The sequence below is a fragment of the Equus quagga genome, chromosome 12 (assembly GCF_021613505.1).
Source record: "Equus quagga isolate Etosha38 chromosome 12, UCLA_HA_Equagga_1.0, whole genome shotgun sequence".
Classification (NCBI taxonomy): Eukaryota; Metazoa; Chordata; class Mammalia; order Perissodactyla; family Equidae; genus Equus; species Equus quagga.
The window spans coordinates 103046467-103064603 of NC_060278.1; positions in this window are offsets into that span (position 1 = coordinate 103046467).

Below are 18137 nucleotides of genomic sequence, written 5' to 3' on the forward strand. Positions count from 1 at the left end.
CTGGCTTCCCTTTTTTCTTAAATAGTCAGTAGGTCAAAAAACCCACATGCAGTAATAGGAAGTGAACACGTTAGACATACATATGTTTTTAAAATTCTGCCACATAGGAGTCATTTAAGCTTGAATCCTCAAAACTTTATTCCTATAGAACTTTTCATGATGTATAATATTTTCACATGTATATGTATATCCATATATATTTATAACATACAGAAATACTTAAGTTCAGTGAAGTTATTGAGAAAGTAGACTTGGAATCAAGATACCAAAACCACAGTACATGAAAACTAGAAATCATACAATTTTTGTTTCTCCCAGCTCTTTGATAATAAAAAGGGAAATTGAGACTGAGAAAAGCTATTTAGCTTGCCTTAGGATCTTTGGATTCTGCTCCTGGATTTGCCATATAATTTTGCAACCTTTAGGGACTTCTTTTTCCTCATCTATAATGTGGGTCCGGAGGGAGACACGATTTTAAATTATTTAAATATGTATGAGTTCTTGAGCATGGGATTTGGATCAGGCAAAAAAGGACATCCAGGACTCCACATGACTAGTCAGCCCCACCTTTTCACCAACGGATCAGCTTGTTTTGGCCCTGGACAGGCATCAGCCATCCTCAACTAAAACACTGGGTTTTGGCAGCGGGGGTTTCCTGCCTATTTGAGTCTGTACATTTTCACCAGCCTTTGACTCAGAAGAATCCAATTAGAGTTGATTCCTTTAGAGCAAGTGGCAGCAGATACTAGAATATCCAGAATTGTCAGAATCTCGTTTCCTGCTTCACCCAGCCTCCCTGTCTCCGTTTTGCATAGTTTTCAGCTCTTTCAGAATGGGTCCGTTGTACTTTAGGGAATTTCCTCAACCACTCATCATTTCAGCCTGAACATGAATGATTTATCCAGCAAGAGTTATTAAAATTGACTGTGGTCTCCGAAGAAAGGATAGTTTGTCAAACCTACATCTTCAGACTAATTGGATATATTTTGCAAGAATTGTGATTAATGCAAAGTAATTTCAGAGGATGGCTTTTACTAATTAATAAATCAATCACATTGACTCATCTCGGTGGACTAAACTTTAAAAGTTCATTACTGACTTGTTCAAAACATACATACATAGCTTCGTGGTTTAATGTAATTCTTCTTAAGAAAGCAAGCAGATTGAGCAATACTTTAATTCAGAAACAAGTTGCTCAATGTGTGTCCTCTGAAAATAACAAGCCTGAGAAAGGGAAACTATGAAACACAGGCGGGACATTAACATATTCCTGCTTCTTGATGGATTTCACATTCTCAACAAAGCTCACATTATTATAAAGGATTTGGAAAGGTCAGATGGGGAAGCATCTCCCTACCCAGAGAAGGATTTCTGAAGTAGTTGAAAGCACCATATTAACTTAAAACAACAAAATAAAGAGAAAAAGTTATCTGAGTTGTTATAACATGTCTGGCTCTAAAACTCTGCAGAGCTTCTGAGAGAAATGCAGGTGAATTTTTTTTCTCCTGCCCGTAGCAAAGTTCAGTTATTGAAAAAGGCACTCAAGTTATGGTTTCAAGAAAGGAAAATGGTTTGTGTTTTTCTTATCATGTTGAAAGGGACATACACGCCCTTTAACAGAAAGCCTCAATTAAGAGACCTTCCAGAGATAGCGCGTGAGGTCTGAATCAGGTAGTACACACACCTAGAACCCTTTGGGACCAAAAAAAAAAAAAAAAAAAGAAAGAAAGAAAGAAAAAGAAATAGTTAATTCAATTCCCGTGTAAATTAAACCTAAAATGACTTTCTCAAAGTGTATTTTCTGTTTTCTGTTACTAGGGTATTTAAAAAATTTCTCCACGGAGGAACAGGTATTTAATGAATGTCCTTATACAAAAGAAGGCAGAGGCTGGGTCCCAGCCCTGGAGGGGTTTTCAAGGACATAAAACACTTGAAGAACTACAATGCTGCCCTTCTAGAATATTCACTGAGGTAGACCTCAGTGACTCTGGGCCCCGGACCCCACAAACTTCCTCCTCGCCTGGTTTGTCTGGATGGGCAATGGGAGGCGGGGGTGAGAGGGTGCAAACAACAGCCCGAGTGGGAGGGTGAAGAGGTGTGGGGAGGAGATGAGTTTAGAAGGATCTAGAGTCTCAAGAACATTTCTCCACTCTTAACCTGAATAGCTGTTGCACATATAATTCTTTTTCTTTGGAATGCAAATATGGTATGCACAGCCAATCAGGGCTTCGAAGTGGATTAACATTTAGTCAGTCAGTCGTTTGGCTGGGAGCGGAGGAGTCTGGAAAGAGGGAAAGAAGAAAAAGAATTTTTTGTTTTTTAAATTCAAAGGAGGGAGACATAGAGTAATAACACCAATAACAGTAATGATAACAATAACTAACTTACACGGATGTTTCTCAAGTGCCAGGTCTGGCCTAAGTAAGGGCTTTCTATTCTTGTTTCCTGCACTTCCGGTTAGGTAAACCTCACCCTAGCTGACACTCCCTCAGTTTCCTAAAATCCTTTAGTCATCTTTCCTGAGGGCATTTGATGTTTTTCCTACCATAAACTCCTACTCTTGCTAAGGGCCATCTATGTAAGGCAGGTGCACTGTCCCAGGTGAAATTATGAGTTCCCAGTTAAAACGTGATAAGGGAAGAAATCACTGGATTTTTCCTATGGTATAATGTAGTCTTTGATACCCTACACAGTCACAGCCTTCCTCCGCTGGAATTCCCACTCTGCCACTCAAAGCTGTGTGATCTTGGGCAACCTCTCCCTACCTCAGTTTCACCATCAATAAAATGGGTATAATAATGGGATCAAGTCCTAAGCATCATCACAGGGGTGAAATACGAGAATGCATATGTCTGGCACAGAGTAAGCCCTAAATAAAGGCTGACCATTGTTTTTGTGATCATTTGGGGCTATCTGTTAAGAAACTGCCAACAGTGCTGATCCAGCAACCTTCTCCAGTCTGAAATTGTATTGACTATAAATATCTAAGGAAAATATTAAAAATCACTGATTCTTGAGAAAATTTATCTCACCAATATCATGACGTACTGACTACAGTAACTTCTGAAAGCTAAATTAATTTCTAAATGAGCCCATTTTCAGATATGAAATTCTAGGCTCTTGGACCCAACTTGTCTCCTAAGAATTAGTAATTCCATGAGAAAAGGAACTGAGTCCCCTCACAATTTTCTACAATAGGCATTAACATACACTGCATCCAGCAACCAGGTAAGGAAACGTAATATTTTCAGGTGTAAATAGAACACCTGATTGGCCTAATTTTGGTAATTCATTTTTTCCCCTAGACATCAGCAGATTTTCAAGCCAAATGGTAAATAGTGCCTAAAATTTTAAAAGTCTGCTCTCTACGTGTAGTTAAATCTGTTTTTATTCTTGCTGCTGCTTATAAGTGCATTCTCACTTGTTTTTCTTACTCATTCCTGCTAAAGATCTGTCTTAACTTTATTGGACTTTGCAAAGAACCAATGATTGATATTGGTTGTTTTTTACTTATGGCACCATTTTCTGTTTTTAAGTTTATTAATTACTTTCTTCTATTCATATTTATAGATAATATCCATATCTATATCACCTGGAAGGTACATACCAATTCTTTTCTTTTTTTAAGCTACATACCAAACTGAGAATAGCGCTTGGGGTGGAGGAATGGAGCCAGGGAGCTAGAATTGGAAAATGCACTTCACGTGATTTCATCCCCAACAGAAATGTTTGTGGTGCTTGTTTTGCTTTGAGATTTTACTTTTTTACAAGAAGAATGTATTCAGGTATTACTTGAATGATTAAAAATACAAAGAAAACAGCCCAAGATTCCTTAACTATCTGCTGCCCGCTGGGCTCACCTGCGAGGTCCAAAGAACAGGAAGCGGGGAGGGGGGTAAGCTGGCAGGAAGAAACGGGTCGACGGAGACTGCTTTCTTTGGTCGTCCTGTTCTCAGCCATTTTCAGTCTCCCCCACCCACGGATTTCCCCAAAGTGTGCAAGGACCGGCACATCTCAACACGCCGCAGCGCCCACGATGACTGTATGAAAGTTCGTACACACAGCCAGGCTGGAGAGGGTTGTAAAAGATGAGAGAGCGAGAGAGCGAGAGAGAGAGGGAGAGAGAGAGAGAGGGAGGCAGGAGGAAGAGAGAGAGAGAGAAACAGAGAGAGAGATTGGCCACGTGATTTTCTGGAACGCAGACTCGCTTCTTTTTGATTCTCACGTGAACGTACTATCTCCAAAAAAGCGTTGAGTGAATCGGAAAGAGTGAAGTCGCGTTCCACTGGAAAGGGTCCCTTCTTAAGTTCGCATGAATTTATTCTTTGATCCTCCCTCGCTGCTCTTAAGGTTTACTTCTCTTTCAAATCAATTAATTTGTTTCTTTCTCATTCTGAGAAGAGCTTTCTAGATGTGATTTCCCTTTTGAAAGAAAGACTTTGAAGTCCTTCTCCAGCATATCCTTTCTTAAAGGGATATGGTCAGAGGAGACAGGCCTCGGGGCTGAGAGCATTTAAAAAGTCACTTTCCAGTTACCTCGTCTTCCCATTAAGGGTCTTGAATTGAAACCTCTCAGCTGCTGGAGGACATTTCCAAATGCAGTTCTGTGGCTGGAATAGCCCTGCTCCCAGGAAGGGAACCTAAACTCTCTCTGGACCCTGGGGGCTTGGTAAAGGTGAAGGTGGTCAGAGCAGAAAGGAAACTACTTTCATTTTTGAGTAAAGCCACTTCCATGCTGTTAGCTTTGAATTAGTAAGAATTCTAAAATTTATTTAGTCGTTGTCTTCTAGGACTTCAAGGCAGGAACACCTGAAATCCAGGAGTGTACATTTCCTGGGGTGGTTAGATTTCAGGCTTCCGGTTTGCCGAGCATTCCCTTCATCCCGGTTCAGAGAACCTACTGGCTTGTGCCAGGTTGCAGCACCTGCCCCACAGTGGCCAAAAACGCTGACAACAATTCCAGCCTCTCCATGAGAAATGAGATGTTTGTACATGAAGTGACCTTTAATTGTGTCTTAGAAACTCATGTCAGATCAACATGTGGTTTCACTTATTCAGCAGAGGTTATTACATTTCAAGCTGTTTTCTGTTAGTTTTCAGCATTTAAATGGAGTATTTTCTCTTTCATATATTTGATGTGGCTCAAAGAACCTTGCTTTTTTTTTTTTCTCATAGGTTTTATTTGATTAGATCTTTTTGTCAAGTCAGATCAAAGATGACTTTTCTTTCTTTGGGAGAGATCTTTTCTTAAAATAAATCAATAGAATGGGTTCCACTGAAAAGAGGCATTTTATGTAAAAGATTTTGAAAAGGGAAGAGATTTCAATGGGAGTGAAGAAGAGAGGGTTTTATTTTTGCATTATATTTGTCTGTCAAAGAGTTTGATGAAAGTAAATACTTCGGCATTCTAAACTTTGGATTTACCGTGGAAAGGCTTTTGCAGTCTTAGCCGGATAGACATATCATTATGGAAAACATGTGCTTCAGATTTTATGATCTGGTAATATGGAAGAGCTCGTAGTTCTGCCCCACCCGTCTCCACTGCTGCTTGTAATACGTAGATGCTGGCCTGCTGGCCTTCGCTTGGCTTTCTAGCCATCTGGAATGTCCTTTCCATGCCTCTCTTTTGGACAAGCTCCTTCCTAATACTTCAAGAGGAAACTCAGGAGTTTCCAGAAGGCGTCTATGTTCATGGAGCAACCTGTAAATTACGTCCACCCAGGGCTGAGTACTATCACTTTATATGGAAATTATGTGTGTACTTGGTGGCCCTACTGCTCCTTAGGGGCAGGAAATGTGTTCTTCACCTTTGTCCCTTTCCCCTCCCTGTGCTTGCTGGAGTTCAACATATATCTGTCAATCTGAACTGAGCAAAGACAGAAATGTGGTCAATATTCGCTTCACTGTAAAGAAAGGTGATTAAGATTATACCGGGAGGTTTTTTTTTTTTTCCTTTTTCTCCCCAAAGCCCCCCAGTACATAGTTGTATATTCTTCGTTGTGGGTCCTTCTAGTTGTGGCATGTGGGACGCTGCCTCAGCGTGGTTTGATGAGCAGTGCCATGTTCGTGCCCAGGATTGGAACCAACGAAACATTGGGCCGCCTGCAGCGGAGCGTGCGAACTTAACCACTCGGCCACGGGGCCAGCCCTTATACTGGGAGTTTTTGACAGTCACACAGTAAATGACGTCTGTCAAACATCACAGATGGAATATATGGATGCTCCTACATGGCATTTATTATGATCTCAAATGATATGTGTTTTTCTTATTTACTCTGTTAATTAATCTGTCTCTTAGCTTAAAATGTCCACACTGCGAGGACAGGTTTTTGACTGGTTTTCTTCACTCCTGTATTCCCAGCATTCAGAACAACCCCTGAGACATAGCAGTAGCTCAAAAATTATTATTATTATTATTTTGGTGAGGAAGATTGGCCCTGGGCTAACATCTGTGCCAGTCTTCCTCTACTTTATATGTGGCATGCCGCCACGGCATGGCTTGATGAGCGATGTATAGGTCTGCTCCTGGGATCCGAACCTGTGAACCCCAGGCCGCTGAAGTGGAGCGTGTGAACCCAACCAGTACACCACTGGACCAGTCCCTCAAAAATTATTTGAATGATTGAATGAACAAAGCAATCTATATACCATTTTCCCCTCTTCCAGTCGTGATGATGGGTGGAGACTGAGACAGTTATCCAAGTAATTCAAGCCAAAGGTTGCTAAATAAGTCCTGAGGATGTAATGGACAGCATGGTGACTATAGTAATACTATATTGCATATTTTAAAGTTGTTAGGAAAGAAGATCCTGAAAGTCCTCATCACAAGGAAAATAAAGTGTTGTAACTATGTATGGTGACCACGTTAACTAGACTTACTCTGGTGACCATTTTGCGACATATACAAATATCGAATCATTATTTGTACCTGAAACTAATATGTTATATGTCAACTATACCTCAATTTAAAAAAAGGATTGCTTTCTTTTGACTCAGCAGCATTCAGGGGACCTCACTTACGTGGGTGGTTGTTATAGTCCTTCAGCTGTGCTGAATGTGAAGTTTATAAAGTCTTAGGCATCCAGATATTGCATCACATGATTGATGCCTCTCTGATGCTCAAAACAATATATTCTTTATTCATTCAAAAATCAGGCAACTTCATGAAAAAAAATCAGGAAAATGCATTATTTGGTGTCATGAAGAATTGCTGAAACAGAGTTTTAAAATACTCCTTTTGCTCTCACTTCCTCTGGCACTCTTAAAAGGGTAGGTGCTTAATAGAACTTTCTTGACTTGACCCTAGCCAAGGAAGTATAAAACGTCAAGGCATTTGTGTGTAGTACACAAGCTGCAGAACGCCGGGGACCAGCTAGGTAATCAAGCACTGTCACGATGAGTGAATACAGGAGTGAATGAATGGTGTCATCTCAGCTACTGTTGTGTAGATTGAACTTTAGGCACCATTTGAGATCATAAAAAGTTGTGGGAGAAATTTCCCCTGCATTTACAGTGTGGTGGTTGGACGGCTAACCATTTAATTTGAACATTAGGTGGCCACTTGTATGCCCAATTAAAAGTTTCCAACCACAGTTTTGCTTGTGTACATATTGCCCCTGTAATTAACCATATGTGTAAAATACAGTAGGTCTTTTGTCACAGAACAAACTACAAAGGAATATATATACCTGTGGAAGAGAAGTGAACGTTGAAGGAGTTCCAGGAGTGAAAAACAGCAGAAAAAATGGAAGCAATTAGATAACGTTTTTTCCTTCTTTAGAGTACAAGGCCTCTGAGAGCAGATCTACGCCTTGGGCAAAAAAAAAAAAAAAAAAAAATGTTAAGGCCAATGCAAGTTCTGGCCAGCTAAATATCTTTCCTCAGTGTATCGGTTAGCTTTTTCTGGATAATAAACCACCCCAAAATGTAGTGGCTTAAAGCAACCAGTTGTTAAAGAAATTATTTTAAGGCCATTTTTTTTTAGAGCAGTTTTAGGTTCAAAGCAAAATTGAGAAGAAGGTACAGAGATTTTCTGTACACACTCTGCTCTCATACCTGCACAGCCTCCCCCCAGCCATTTTTTTCTAGGTCATTTTCTTCTAGATTAGGCCAAAGAGGCTGATCGTTGTTGCTGGGCTCTCTCATGCATTTGTGGTCAGCCGGCCAGCTGCTGGATGATGTGGGATGGCCTCCCTCAAGTGTTTGTTGGCTGTCCAACTGGACAGCTTGTCTCTGTTCCATGTGGTCACTCATCCTCCAGTACGGCAGCCCGAACTGCTTCCTCTGATGGCCTTAAGGTCCCAGAGGGCAATAAGAGTGAAATACACAAAGTGCCCTGCGCCGCATCATCAGGCTTGAAAATAATGCAAATAAAGTGTTACCATAGGGGAAAACTGGTTTAGGCAAAACTAAGTAATTTAATCAGTAAATCAACTCAATCTGGCAGACATAAACCACTGAGTATAAACACAGGAGAGAGCACTCACTCTGGGCTTGCCAGATGTAGCAAAGCAATATTAGCATGCAGTACTTGGGCCGCGCTTATACTAACATATTATTTGTTATTTATCCGCAAGTCAAATTTAACTGGCCACCCTGTATTTTTTCTGGCCACCCTACTGTCAACCCCCCATGTTAAAGATCTCTACTTTTCCCTCAGCATACCTAGAATTCACTGTGTGACAAGTGACCAAATGACCTACAGACAGAGTGGGCAGTCCCAGGATAATTGTATATTAAACAATAGTAAACCTTAAGTTCTTTATTATTTTTTTAAATGTAAGAAATAAGTAGGGGGCTGGCCTGTTGGTGTAGCGGTTAAGTTCGCACGTTCTGCTTCAGTGGCCTGGGGTTCGATAGTTGAGATCCCGGGTGCGGACATGGCACTGCTTGGCAAAAGCCATGCTGTGGTAGGCATCCCACATATAAAGTGAAGAAAGATGGGTACGGATATTAGCTCAGGGCCAGTCTTCCTCAGCAAAAAGAGGAGGATTGGCAGCAGTTAGCTCAGGGCTAATCTTCCTCAAAAAAAAAAAAAAAAAGAAAGAAAGAAGTAGAGGACCCAGCCCTTTGGCTGAGTGGTCAAGTTTGTGTGCTCTGCATCGGTGGCCCAGGGTTTCGCCGGTTTGAGTCCTGGGTGAGCACATGGCACTTCTCATCAAGCCACACTGAGGCAGCAGGCATCCCACATGCCACAACTAGAAGGACCTACAACTAAAAATATATACAACTATATACTGGGGGCCTTTGGGGAGAAAAAGGAAAAATAAAATCTTTAAAAAAAAAAAAAGTAGAAATGGAAGTTTTAATATTTTTTGTCACCCAGTGGATCATTTTGTATCTCCAGGGCTAATTATGGGTTCCTTACAGACTGCATGACCTTGAACAAATGTTTTAAATCTTCTCTCAGTCTCCTCGTCTGTGAAATGAGGCCAATAATGGTATCTACCTCATAAGACCATGTGAGGATCAGATGTATAGTACGGGTAAAATGCTCAGCACAGTGTCAGACACATAGCAGGCCCTCATTACATGTTGGCTATTATTATTATTACTGCTCTTATGTTATTGGCAATCTTGGTTGGTTCAACTCTAAGAAAAACCGTTATTGCTCATCTTTTTAAAGAATCTTAAAATTATTTTCAAACTCCATATCTTTTTTTTGCCTTCTCCTCAAAGCCCCCTAGTGCATAGTTGTACATTCCAGTTGTAGATCCTTCTGGCTACATGGGGCGCCACCTCAGCATGGCTTGACCAGCGGTGCCATGTCCATGCCCAGGATCCGAACCGTGAAACCCTGGGCTGCCAAAGTGGAGTGCGTGAGAACTTAACCACTTCAGCCACGGGGCTTGCCCCCAAACTCCATATCTTTTTCTTTTTTTTAAAGCTATTTAATGCAACCAAAGATATATAGAATTGGTATCTCAAAACAGCAGGATTTTACTTACATTTCAAATCTAGCATTAAAGTGGAGCTCTCAGCGCATTTTCATGTATGCGCACTTCCGCATACACACCCCACCCCACAGTCTGGGGGATGTGCACGAGACCCTTTAGGTTTGTAAGGAAGAGAGATGTGCCAGCTAACCTGAGGTATTAGGGGTTTGGCATATGGCAATGATAATAACAATAATGTCACACCGATACCTGGGTCAGGATCACTGACTGTGTGACTTCGTACAAGTCACTTCACCCTGCTAGGCCTTGTTTTCAATCTTACAGCCCTCCCAGACTCAAGGGAGCTACATGAATGTTGTCTGTGCCAGTACTTTATTTTACATTCCACTGTGCTGCTCACGCATTATCAATTCTTATGCCTAAGAAGTACTTGCTTCTTTTGTGGCTGGATAGTATAAATCATTTTCAGATCCAAAAAGGATACATTAAAATTATTTTCAAGGGGCTGGCCCGGCGGCCCAGAGGTTAAGATCGCACGTTCCGCTTTGGCGGCCCGGGGTTCGCCTGTTCGGATCCTGGGTGTGGACATGGCACTGCTTGGCACGCCATGCTGTGGTAGGCGTCCCACATATAAAGTAGAGGAAGATGGGCACGGTTGTTAGCTCAGGGCCAGTCTTCCTCAGCAAAAAGAGAAGGATTGGCAGCAGATGTTAGCTCAGGGCTAATCTTCCTCAAAAAAAAAAAAAAAAAAATTCAAGTTTATGTATAAAATCAAACGAACACCTTACTTAATCTTAAATTCCAACCTCTTAATTCACAAGGGTTTGGTGGTAGTGTTTGAGTGAGGATCGGGGAAACTGGCCTTTGTGGGCTGAACTTAATCTCCACAATGTTGGACACAACACCTCGCTTTAACAGGTATTCAAGAAGCAGTTGTCCATGAGAGAATAAAACAAACGAATGAGTGAATGAATAAACTCGTGGCTGCTTTGGGATATCCCCAGGGAATGGATGTACTTAATGCCGGAGAAGATCCTGTCCATGTTTACAGCGTTTATTTCACTATTGCAGGTTGTTAGAACCCTGAGCGCTGTTCAGAACTGGTTCTTCAGTGTCCTTCAGCTGTGGGACTGAAGTCCAACCAGCCCGGAGGACCGCTCCCTTCAATAAAGCATTTAGCACAACATAAGCATAATAATAGCTACCAAGCGAGCCTTTGCTTTCTGCTTAGTCCAGGGCTCTGTTTGTTAAAAGTTTTTCTGGTTAAAAGTTTAATCTCCTGGGTCAGATGATCTGGGTTTTAATGCTTGACCCACTGCTTATTACTGTGTGACTTTGCGCAATTTCTTGACTGTTCTGAGCCTCCATTTTGTCATCTGTAAATTGAGTGAGCCAACAGAATCTGGCTCACTGAGTTATTGTTATTATTTATTTAATTAAATTAATTAATTTATTTATTTTGAGGAAGATTAATCCTGAGCTAACTACTGCCAATCCTCCTCTTTTTGCTGAGGAAGACTGGCCCTGAGCTAACATCGTGCCCATCTTCCTCAACTTTATACGTAGGACGCCTACCACAGCATGGCTTTTGCCAAGCAGTGCCATGTCCGCACCCGGGATCCGAACTGGCGAACCCCGGGCCGCCGAGAAGTGGAACATGTGAACTTAACCGCTGTGCCACTGGGCCAGCCCTGGAGTTATTGTTATTATAACAATAGTTATATATTGGTAATATTTCTTGGTACTTATTACACGTTGGGCATTTTCTCACTCCTAATCATCGCCCCTAGAATCCATCCAGGTAGGTAAATCAAGTCATAAAACATATCCCACCCAAGGCAATGAAGCTATTTCACTTTGAATGACTTGATTTATATAGATAGATAGATCGATCTTCATATATGTATATGTATATCTATCTATACATATATCTTTTTTAAAGATTTTATTGTTACTTTTTCTCCCCAAAGCCCCCCCGGTACATAGTATATATTTTTAGTTGTGGGTCCTTCTAGTTGTGCTATATGGGATGCCGCCTCAACATGGCCTGATGAGCTGTGCCATGTCCACACCCAGGATTCAAACCGGCGAAACCCTGGCCTGCCAAATGGAAGCCCACAAACTTAACCACTCAGCCGCGGGGCTGGCCCCTATACATATATCTTTATAAGCATTTTCATTTTTTCTGAATTGTCCCTTATGCAAAAATCTTTGCACACCCCTAGTCTAGGAGGCGGTGGGTTGAACGAATGAAAGAATAGCTGTAGATCAGTAGGAAACAGTAGCAGAATATAAAAAATAAGGATGTTTTTAAAAGCGAGGGTGACTCACGTATTATTATCCTTTTGAAGAACTCAGTTGTTCTTTGGGGAGGGCCTAGTTCCGTGGTCAGTAAATTCAGGAAATACACTCTCCTCCCTTTGAAAATCTACAGCACATGTTTATCTATTAAAGGCGCTAAGAAGTTCTGTAGGAAAGAAAACAGTTTGATTTTCTCTAGCCCGGCATTTCCTGGGCTGATTTGGCCACAGAAATTTTTGTTGTTGTTGTAGTGCATGCTATCACTTATTAACATTGTGGAACATAGTCTGGAAAACTCTAGCATATTGCTATGTCTACAGGAAACCCAAGCAAACATTGGGTATGCTCGTCAGAATCAGAATGGAACTTCTCCTGAGCCGCTGGTTAGCATCCAGGAGGCAGGCAGGCAAATGACCAGCTCATTCATTTTTCAACTGATTCTTGTGGTTGTGTGCAGCTGTGGCTTCAAAAGCTGAATCACAAATGGCAGAAGACCTGCTGAATAGTAGCTAGAGCTAGGAAGAAAAAAAAAAGGTGCTGTTTTTTGCTTGTACAGTGTGACAATGGCTCTTCATCCCTTCGGCCACACCCCCATTCAGGGTAATGCTGTGTGGCGCTAGGCCGAGGTGCAGAGGGCAGACCTCCATGGCACCACGCGGCGCCTGCGTCTAGTAAGTGAGAGCTGTTCTAACCTCAGGAAATCGCAACAGGGGCTATTACTCAATTTTGGATTAACACTGTTATTTAATTGAGAAAGTTATTTATTTAGCTTCCTTATTTACGCTTCTTTGTTTTTTTTCTCATTCCCACTCAGCACTCAGTTTGTTTCTCTGCTTAATACATACCTAATTCTTTGGAAAGAGATTTTTGTTCTTGAAATCACCTGTGTTCAGCTTTAAAGAAAAGTACAAAGAGAGTAAAAATCATTAGGATTATACCCCACGGAAAAAGACACAACATCTTGAACGTCACTCTAGACTTCTACACACACAGTAATTTTACATAAATTCTGTGCTGTGTGTTCTAGACTTCTTTCTGAAATAATAAACGTAGGGTGACATTATCTTTGCTAATGGCCAAAAATATTCCGTTGTGTGGCTGTGCCATAGTTTATGTAACCCTTTGTCTGCTTTTGAGGGACATTCTGATTGTTTGTAATTTATAATTCTTCCAAACTGGGCTCTGTGCAAACACCTTTGTGTATGTAGCTTTTCGCATTTGAGAGATGTTCTCTTTCAGGTAAATCTCTAAAGGTAAGACACCTGCATCAAAGGACACCTACGTCTTATATTTGGTTCCATATTGCCAAATGGCCTTCCAGGAAGGTTATACCAAATGACCCTCATTCCAAATGTGCAAGAAATTGCTTTTTTTGATACCTGCAATTTTTAAACCGTTTATAAGACCACTCTCGATCTCCACTTGAATGTATTACCATTCCCTAGGAAAAAAGATTGGTTCTAGAGTGAAGTGGATCACATTCAAGGGTAAAAATGTGCCAACAATACCGAAACCAGTTAATTTTCCATTTTGTCCACATAATGCCAAAAAATAACCGTGAATGTCCCTTTTGGGGAATTAACTAGTATTTTAAGCAGCATAGAGAAAAAATTTGGGCTTAACACTTTAATGCAAACACAAATGAGAAAAAGTTTCATCTTTTCCAACGCTTGGGAAATTCTTAATGAGTCTCTTTAAGTAGATACGAATCTATGAAATCAAAGATTTAATTACTTAAAGTACAATAAGCCACCTGCTAATTTAGGAGGGAATACTGTCTTCCAAACCTGTTTTATGTAACTTTTTTGTAATTATTGACTGTGTACGTCCAAAAGAACGGTTTCTAATGCTGGATTTCCTTCTAGAAAAGGGCACACTAGACAATGCTTAGTTCCTGGCACATAGTACATATTCAATTAAAAAACAGTTGAATGAATAAATGACATATGACAGAGTTCAAAAGTAAAGCGCCCATCCTGTCATTCAGAGCCTGTCTAATCAGCCAGAGCCACTCAGGAACTATTAATAGGTAAGCAATGGGTGTAACTGTATGTTCTGACCAATCCTCTTCTGGACTTTCTTGTTCTCCTAAGCAGAGACAGCAGACTGGTGCACAAAGGCTGCCTTAGCCCATAGTCAAGTGTTGTTTTGGCTCAAGAGGTATTTAAACATTTTGAAATAGTTGCCAACATCCTTTTTTTCCTCCCAACATCCTTTTTTCCCCTGGAACATTTCTAAAGTAAGCTTTTACATAAAAATCTGCATTTCTGGCTTTTCTCGACAAAATGTGAGCTCTGGCCACACCAAGCCTGAACTCCCAGCCACATGGCAAGGGGTGGGGGGGAGGGGAGCCGCGGAGGGAGGGACGGGGGCGGGGGCGGGGGAGGGGCGGACCATCGCCCCCTCCTCAGACGGCCACAGCCCCACCTGGCGGCCTGACTCTCCTCTCTACCTGCGTGGCCTCTGGAGGCGTCCTGATTTTGCCACGTTTGTTTGTTTATTTGGAATGTGATCACTGGAGATCTTCTTATCTTAGATTCTTCTTCCAATTCAAAGAAATTTCCTTGCTCTGTTTCTTCTCGATTTTAAGAACTTGCTATTCTCGAAGCTTCCTGATAGCCTGTATTTTGTTCTTTGTCTTCCCCAGACTGGCAGAGACAACTCTCTGGAGAGACTCATTGTCTCTCAGAAACTCTCTGCTGTGGGTCCCGGCAGTGAAAGCCATTGGGAGACTTTCTCCCGTGCACGTGGGGGCGGGGAGGGGAGGGGAGCCGGCAGAAAAGAAGAGACCCAAGACTCGGAGGGTCATTGCTCAACCTTCCTGTTCTCGGCCGGTCCTGGCAGTCAGGCTAAGCCCTGGAAGACATTTACTTCCAATATATTTGGGGGGTGGGGGTGGGGGGTGGGGGGGGGGCGGAGGGCAATCTCGATTCTACTCTGCTTTGAGAAAAAAACTGTTAACTCTCTTTCTATTATATAATTAGACATCAAAATACAGAGAAACATTCTTAACATTTTGCTCTCAGAAAAGCAGACATTTTAGACATTGCAGATTACATACAAGATAGACACATTGCCTTTCCCCCTCCTCCACGAATAACGTTAAGAATAAACGCCAAACTTCTATTACCAATTCTAGGTAGATCTAAATCAGCTGTATTTTCTCCTCCCGACAGTAGGTGTTTGGTGTCAATGTACATTTTTTCTACCACAATGCTTCCTTCCCCCAAACTATTAATTTTGTTTTTATGAATAATACAGTATTCCCGGTTATTATTTAGTTTGATTGTATGCTAGCCTCATGCTCTGCATTTTAATTTAAGTGTAACTGCTCAGGAAAATGCAAATCTCTTCTATTCAAATTCAAAAGAAAATAAATGGATTTTTTATGGCCTAAAGGATCTATTCATTACCAAATCATTTATCTTTTCAGAAAGAACAGTTTATGTGTCCAATATGGTCTAGTGCTGTCTTTATTTTCTTCATTTTTTTTCTCCTTTGATAAATATGCTTGCTCTTTCAAATCTCCCTTGAATCTCTGCCGATAGGGGCAGCTTATAGCAGACTGAACAAGAATATAATTAATAGCATTAAACAGAAAGCAAAGATTGCATAGAAAGCTCAAACAGATTGGAGATGAAAAAAATAGTAAACAAATCTAAAACTTGGATTGCAATGTTCAAAAAAGAAAGAAAGAAAGATACACACTTGGCCTTATCAACGCAAAATAATATAAAAGATGGGAGAAGAGAGAAGTATGTGTTTTTAACAGACTAGCTTTTTTCAAGTCTCGTTGCTGCTATCTTTAAGAGCTAGGAGCCCTGATGTTCTAATCCTGAGCTCTGATTTTGCTCCTAGTATTATCCGCCCTTAGAAGTTTGGCTTTTTGAATGGTGTGCTGTATTTTTATTGAACCCTGGCTTATATTTATATCTTGATTAAAGAAACGAGTGGAGAGGGCGTTGCTTCCGGGAGGGGTCGGAATACACAAATGGCTGTGAGACACAAAGCAATTTGCGCTAAATACCTTGCACAGTGGCAGCTCCAATGGCTTCCTCCCGAATCAGGAAGGCCCCTAAGTGGGGAATAGTAGCAGCAAGTGCGAGATTTTTCCCCCCAGACATTAGCCTTTCTCTGGCATATTGTACCTTAAAAATCATATGATTGCGTTAAAGTTACTCAGAACGTTGACTTTCCCCATTCATGTTTATGTATTAAATCGGATTTCAAGGCAAACTGAATGGATTTCTTTGTTCTCACTAGATTAAGTCCAGATAGATAATCTGGTTTCGTTATAGCTGCGTTGTTTAAATAGTGCTAATTATAGTGCTTACAATACAATGGCAGAGGGAGCAATTTAAATGTTCATTTTGAAGAAGGAAAAGAAATCATATGCTAAACTCAAAAATGTACAGCCACTCTAACTCGCTCCCGGACAGCCAGTTTAAAGACTGGTTTTCAAAGAATTGTTTACCTTGGAATTTTTAACCACCAGCCCGGCTGCCTTACGCGCAGCTCCTATATATTGTCTAGGATGCTTAGCGATCCAGAGGGGCTGATGTTGAGTCTTAGGGAGAGTGGAGCTGTGATCTCGACCGTCTGCAGGCTGCTGCCAATCATCAGGACGGGAAGGAGGAAGGACCACACGCTTAAGGGCGCTCTTTGAGGGCTTCCCAAATGAAAGGAGGAAGGGAGGTTTTTGAAGAAGTGAACGCAGGATCTGTGAGGGAAGGACTGAAGAAGCTAACACGAGCTGGCCAGGGACAGCGACGCAGAGAACATCTGATAGCTAACTCCCTAGAGACAAAAATAAATCAGGGTTTCATGAGGCGCTTTTATTAAGTGTTGTGTGTTTCCTTTAAGGAGAAATTATGGTATCAGGACAGGAAGGGAAAACAGGGGGCTTGGAAGCAAATGCTTACCTAGGCACTTCTTTCTGCATTCTGGGGACTGGCTCTTCGCTTCAATTGTCCTCCATTTCATGATTTATTTGGGAAATTCCTGAGGTGGGAGCAAAGGGATGAATCAAGGTCTTGGCACTGCAAACTAAAACAAATAGCGCATTGGAATATATTTAGCAGATGATAATGCAGAACACAGAAAAATAGATCGAGGACGATGAAAAAGCAGTAAATAGCACCGTTCTGACTTGAAAGTGATGGAATACTGAACACAAGGTGCAGATTATTTAGGGAATGTGTGTGGAATTTTTCTCTATAAATCAGCTATCACTCAAGGTCCAGGTGACTATATGAGGTAGCTAGGCAAATACAGCACCTCCTGAGGAAGGAAAGAAAAGACAGGAGAACCGCAATGCCAAGGACAGCGTTCTTGTTTAATGGGTCAAAACCAGCAATACAGATAATAGATTATGCTTAAAAAAAATCGGGTGCAACATGCGGCTAGGATAATGGGTCAGATTTTAAACTTTTTCCTATAAAGGACATTCACTGGGGGCAGGCCCTGTGGTGTAGTGGTTAAGTTCACATGCTCTGCTTTGGTGGCCTGGGGTTCGCTGGTTCAGATCCCCGGTGCAGACCTACACATCACTTATCAAGCCGTGCTGTGGCAGTGTCCCACATATAAAATAGAGGAAGATGGGCATGGATGTTAGCTCAGGGCCAGTCTTCTTCAGCAAAAAGAGGAGGACTGGCAGCGGATGTTAGCTCAGGGCTAATCTTCCTCAAAATAGAAGGACATTAATTGGACAATAGGCAAAATTTGAGTAAGGTTTGTAGATAAATAATGGTACTGTATTGATATTAATTTCATGATTTTTATCATTATTCTGTGATTATGTAAGAGAATGTAATTTTTAAACAAAAAATGCACACCAAAAAAGGGGCAAAAAAAATTGGGGGAATGTGGGAAGAGAGTTAACTTTGCTTGTCTCCACGTTTCCAGGAGTTGTCCACGACTTGAAGCTACTGTGATTTCATG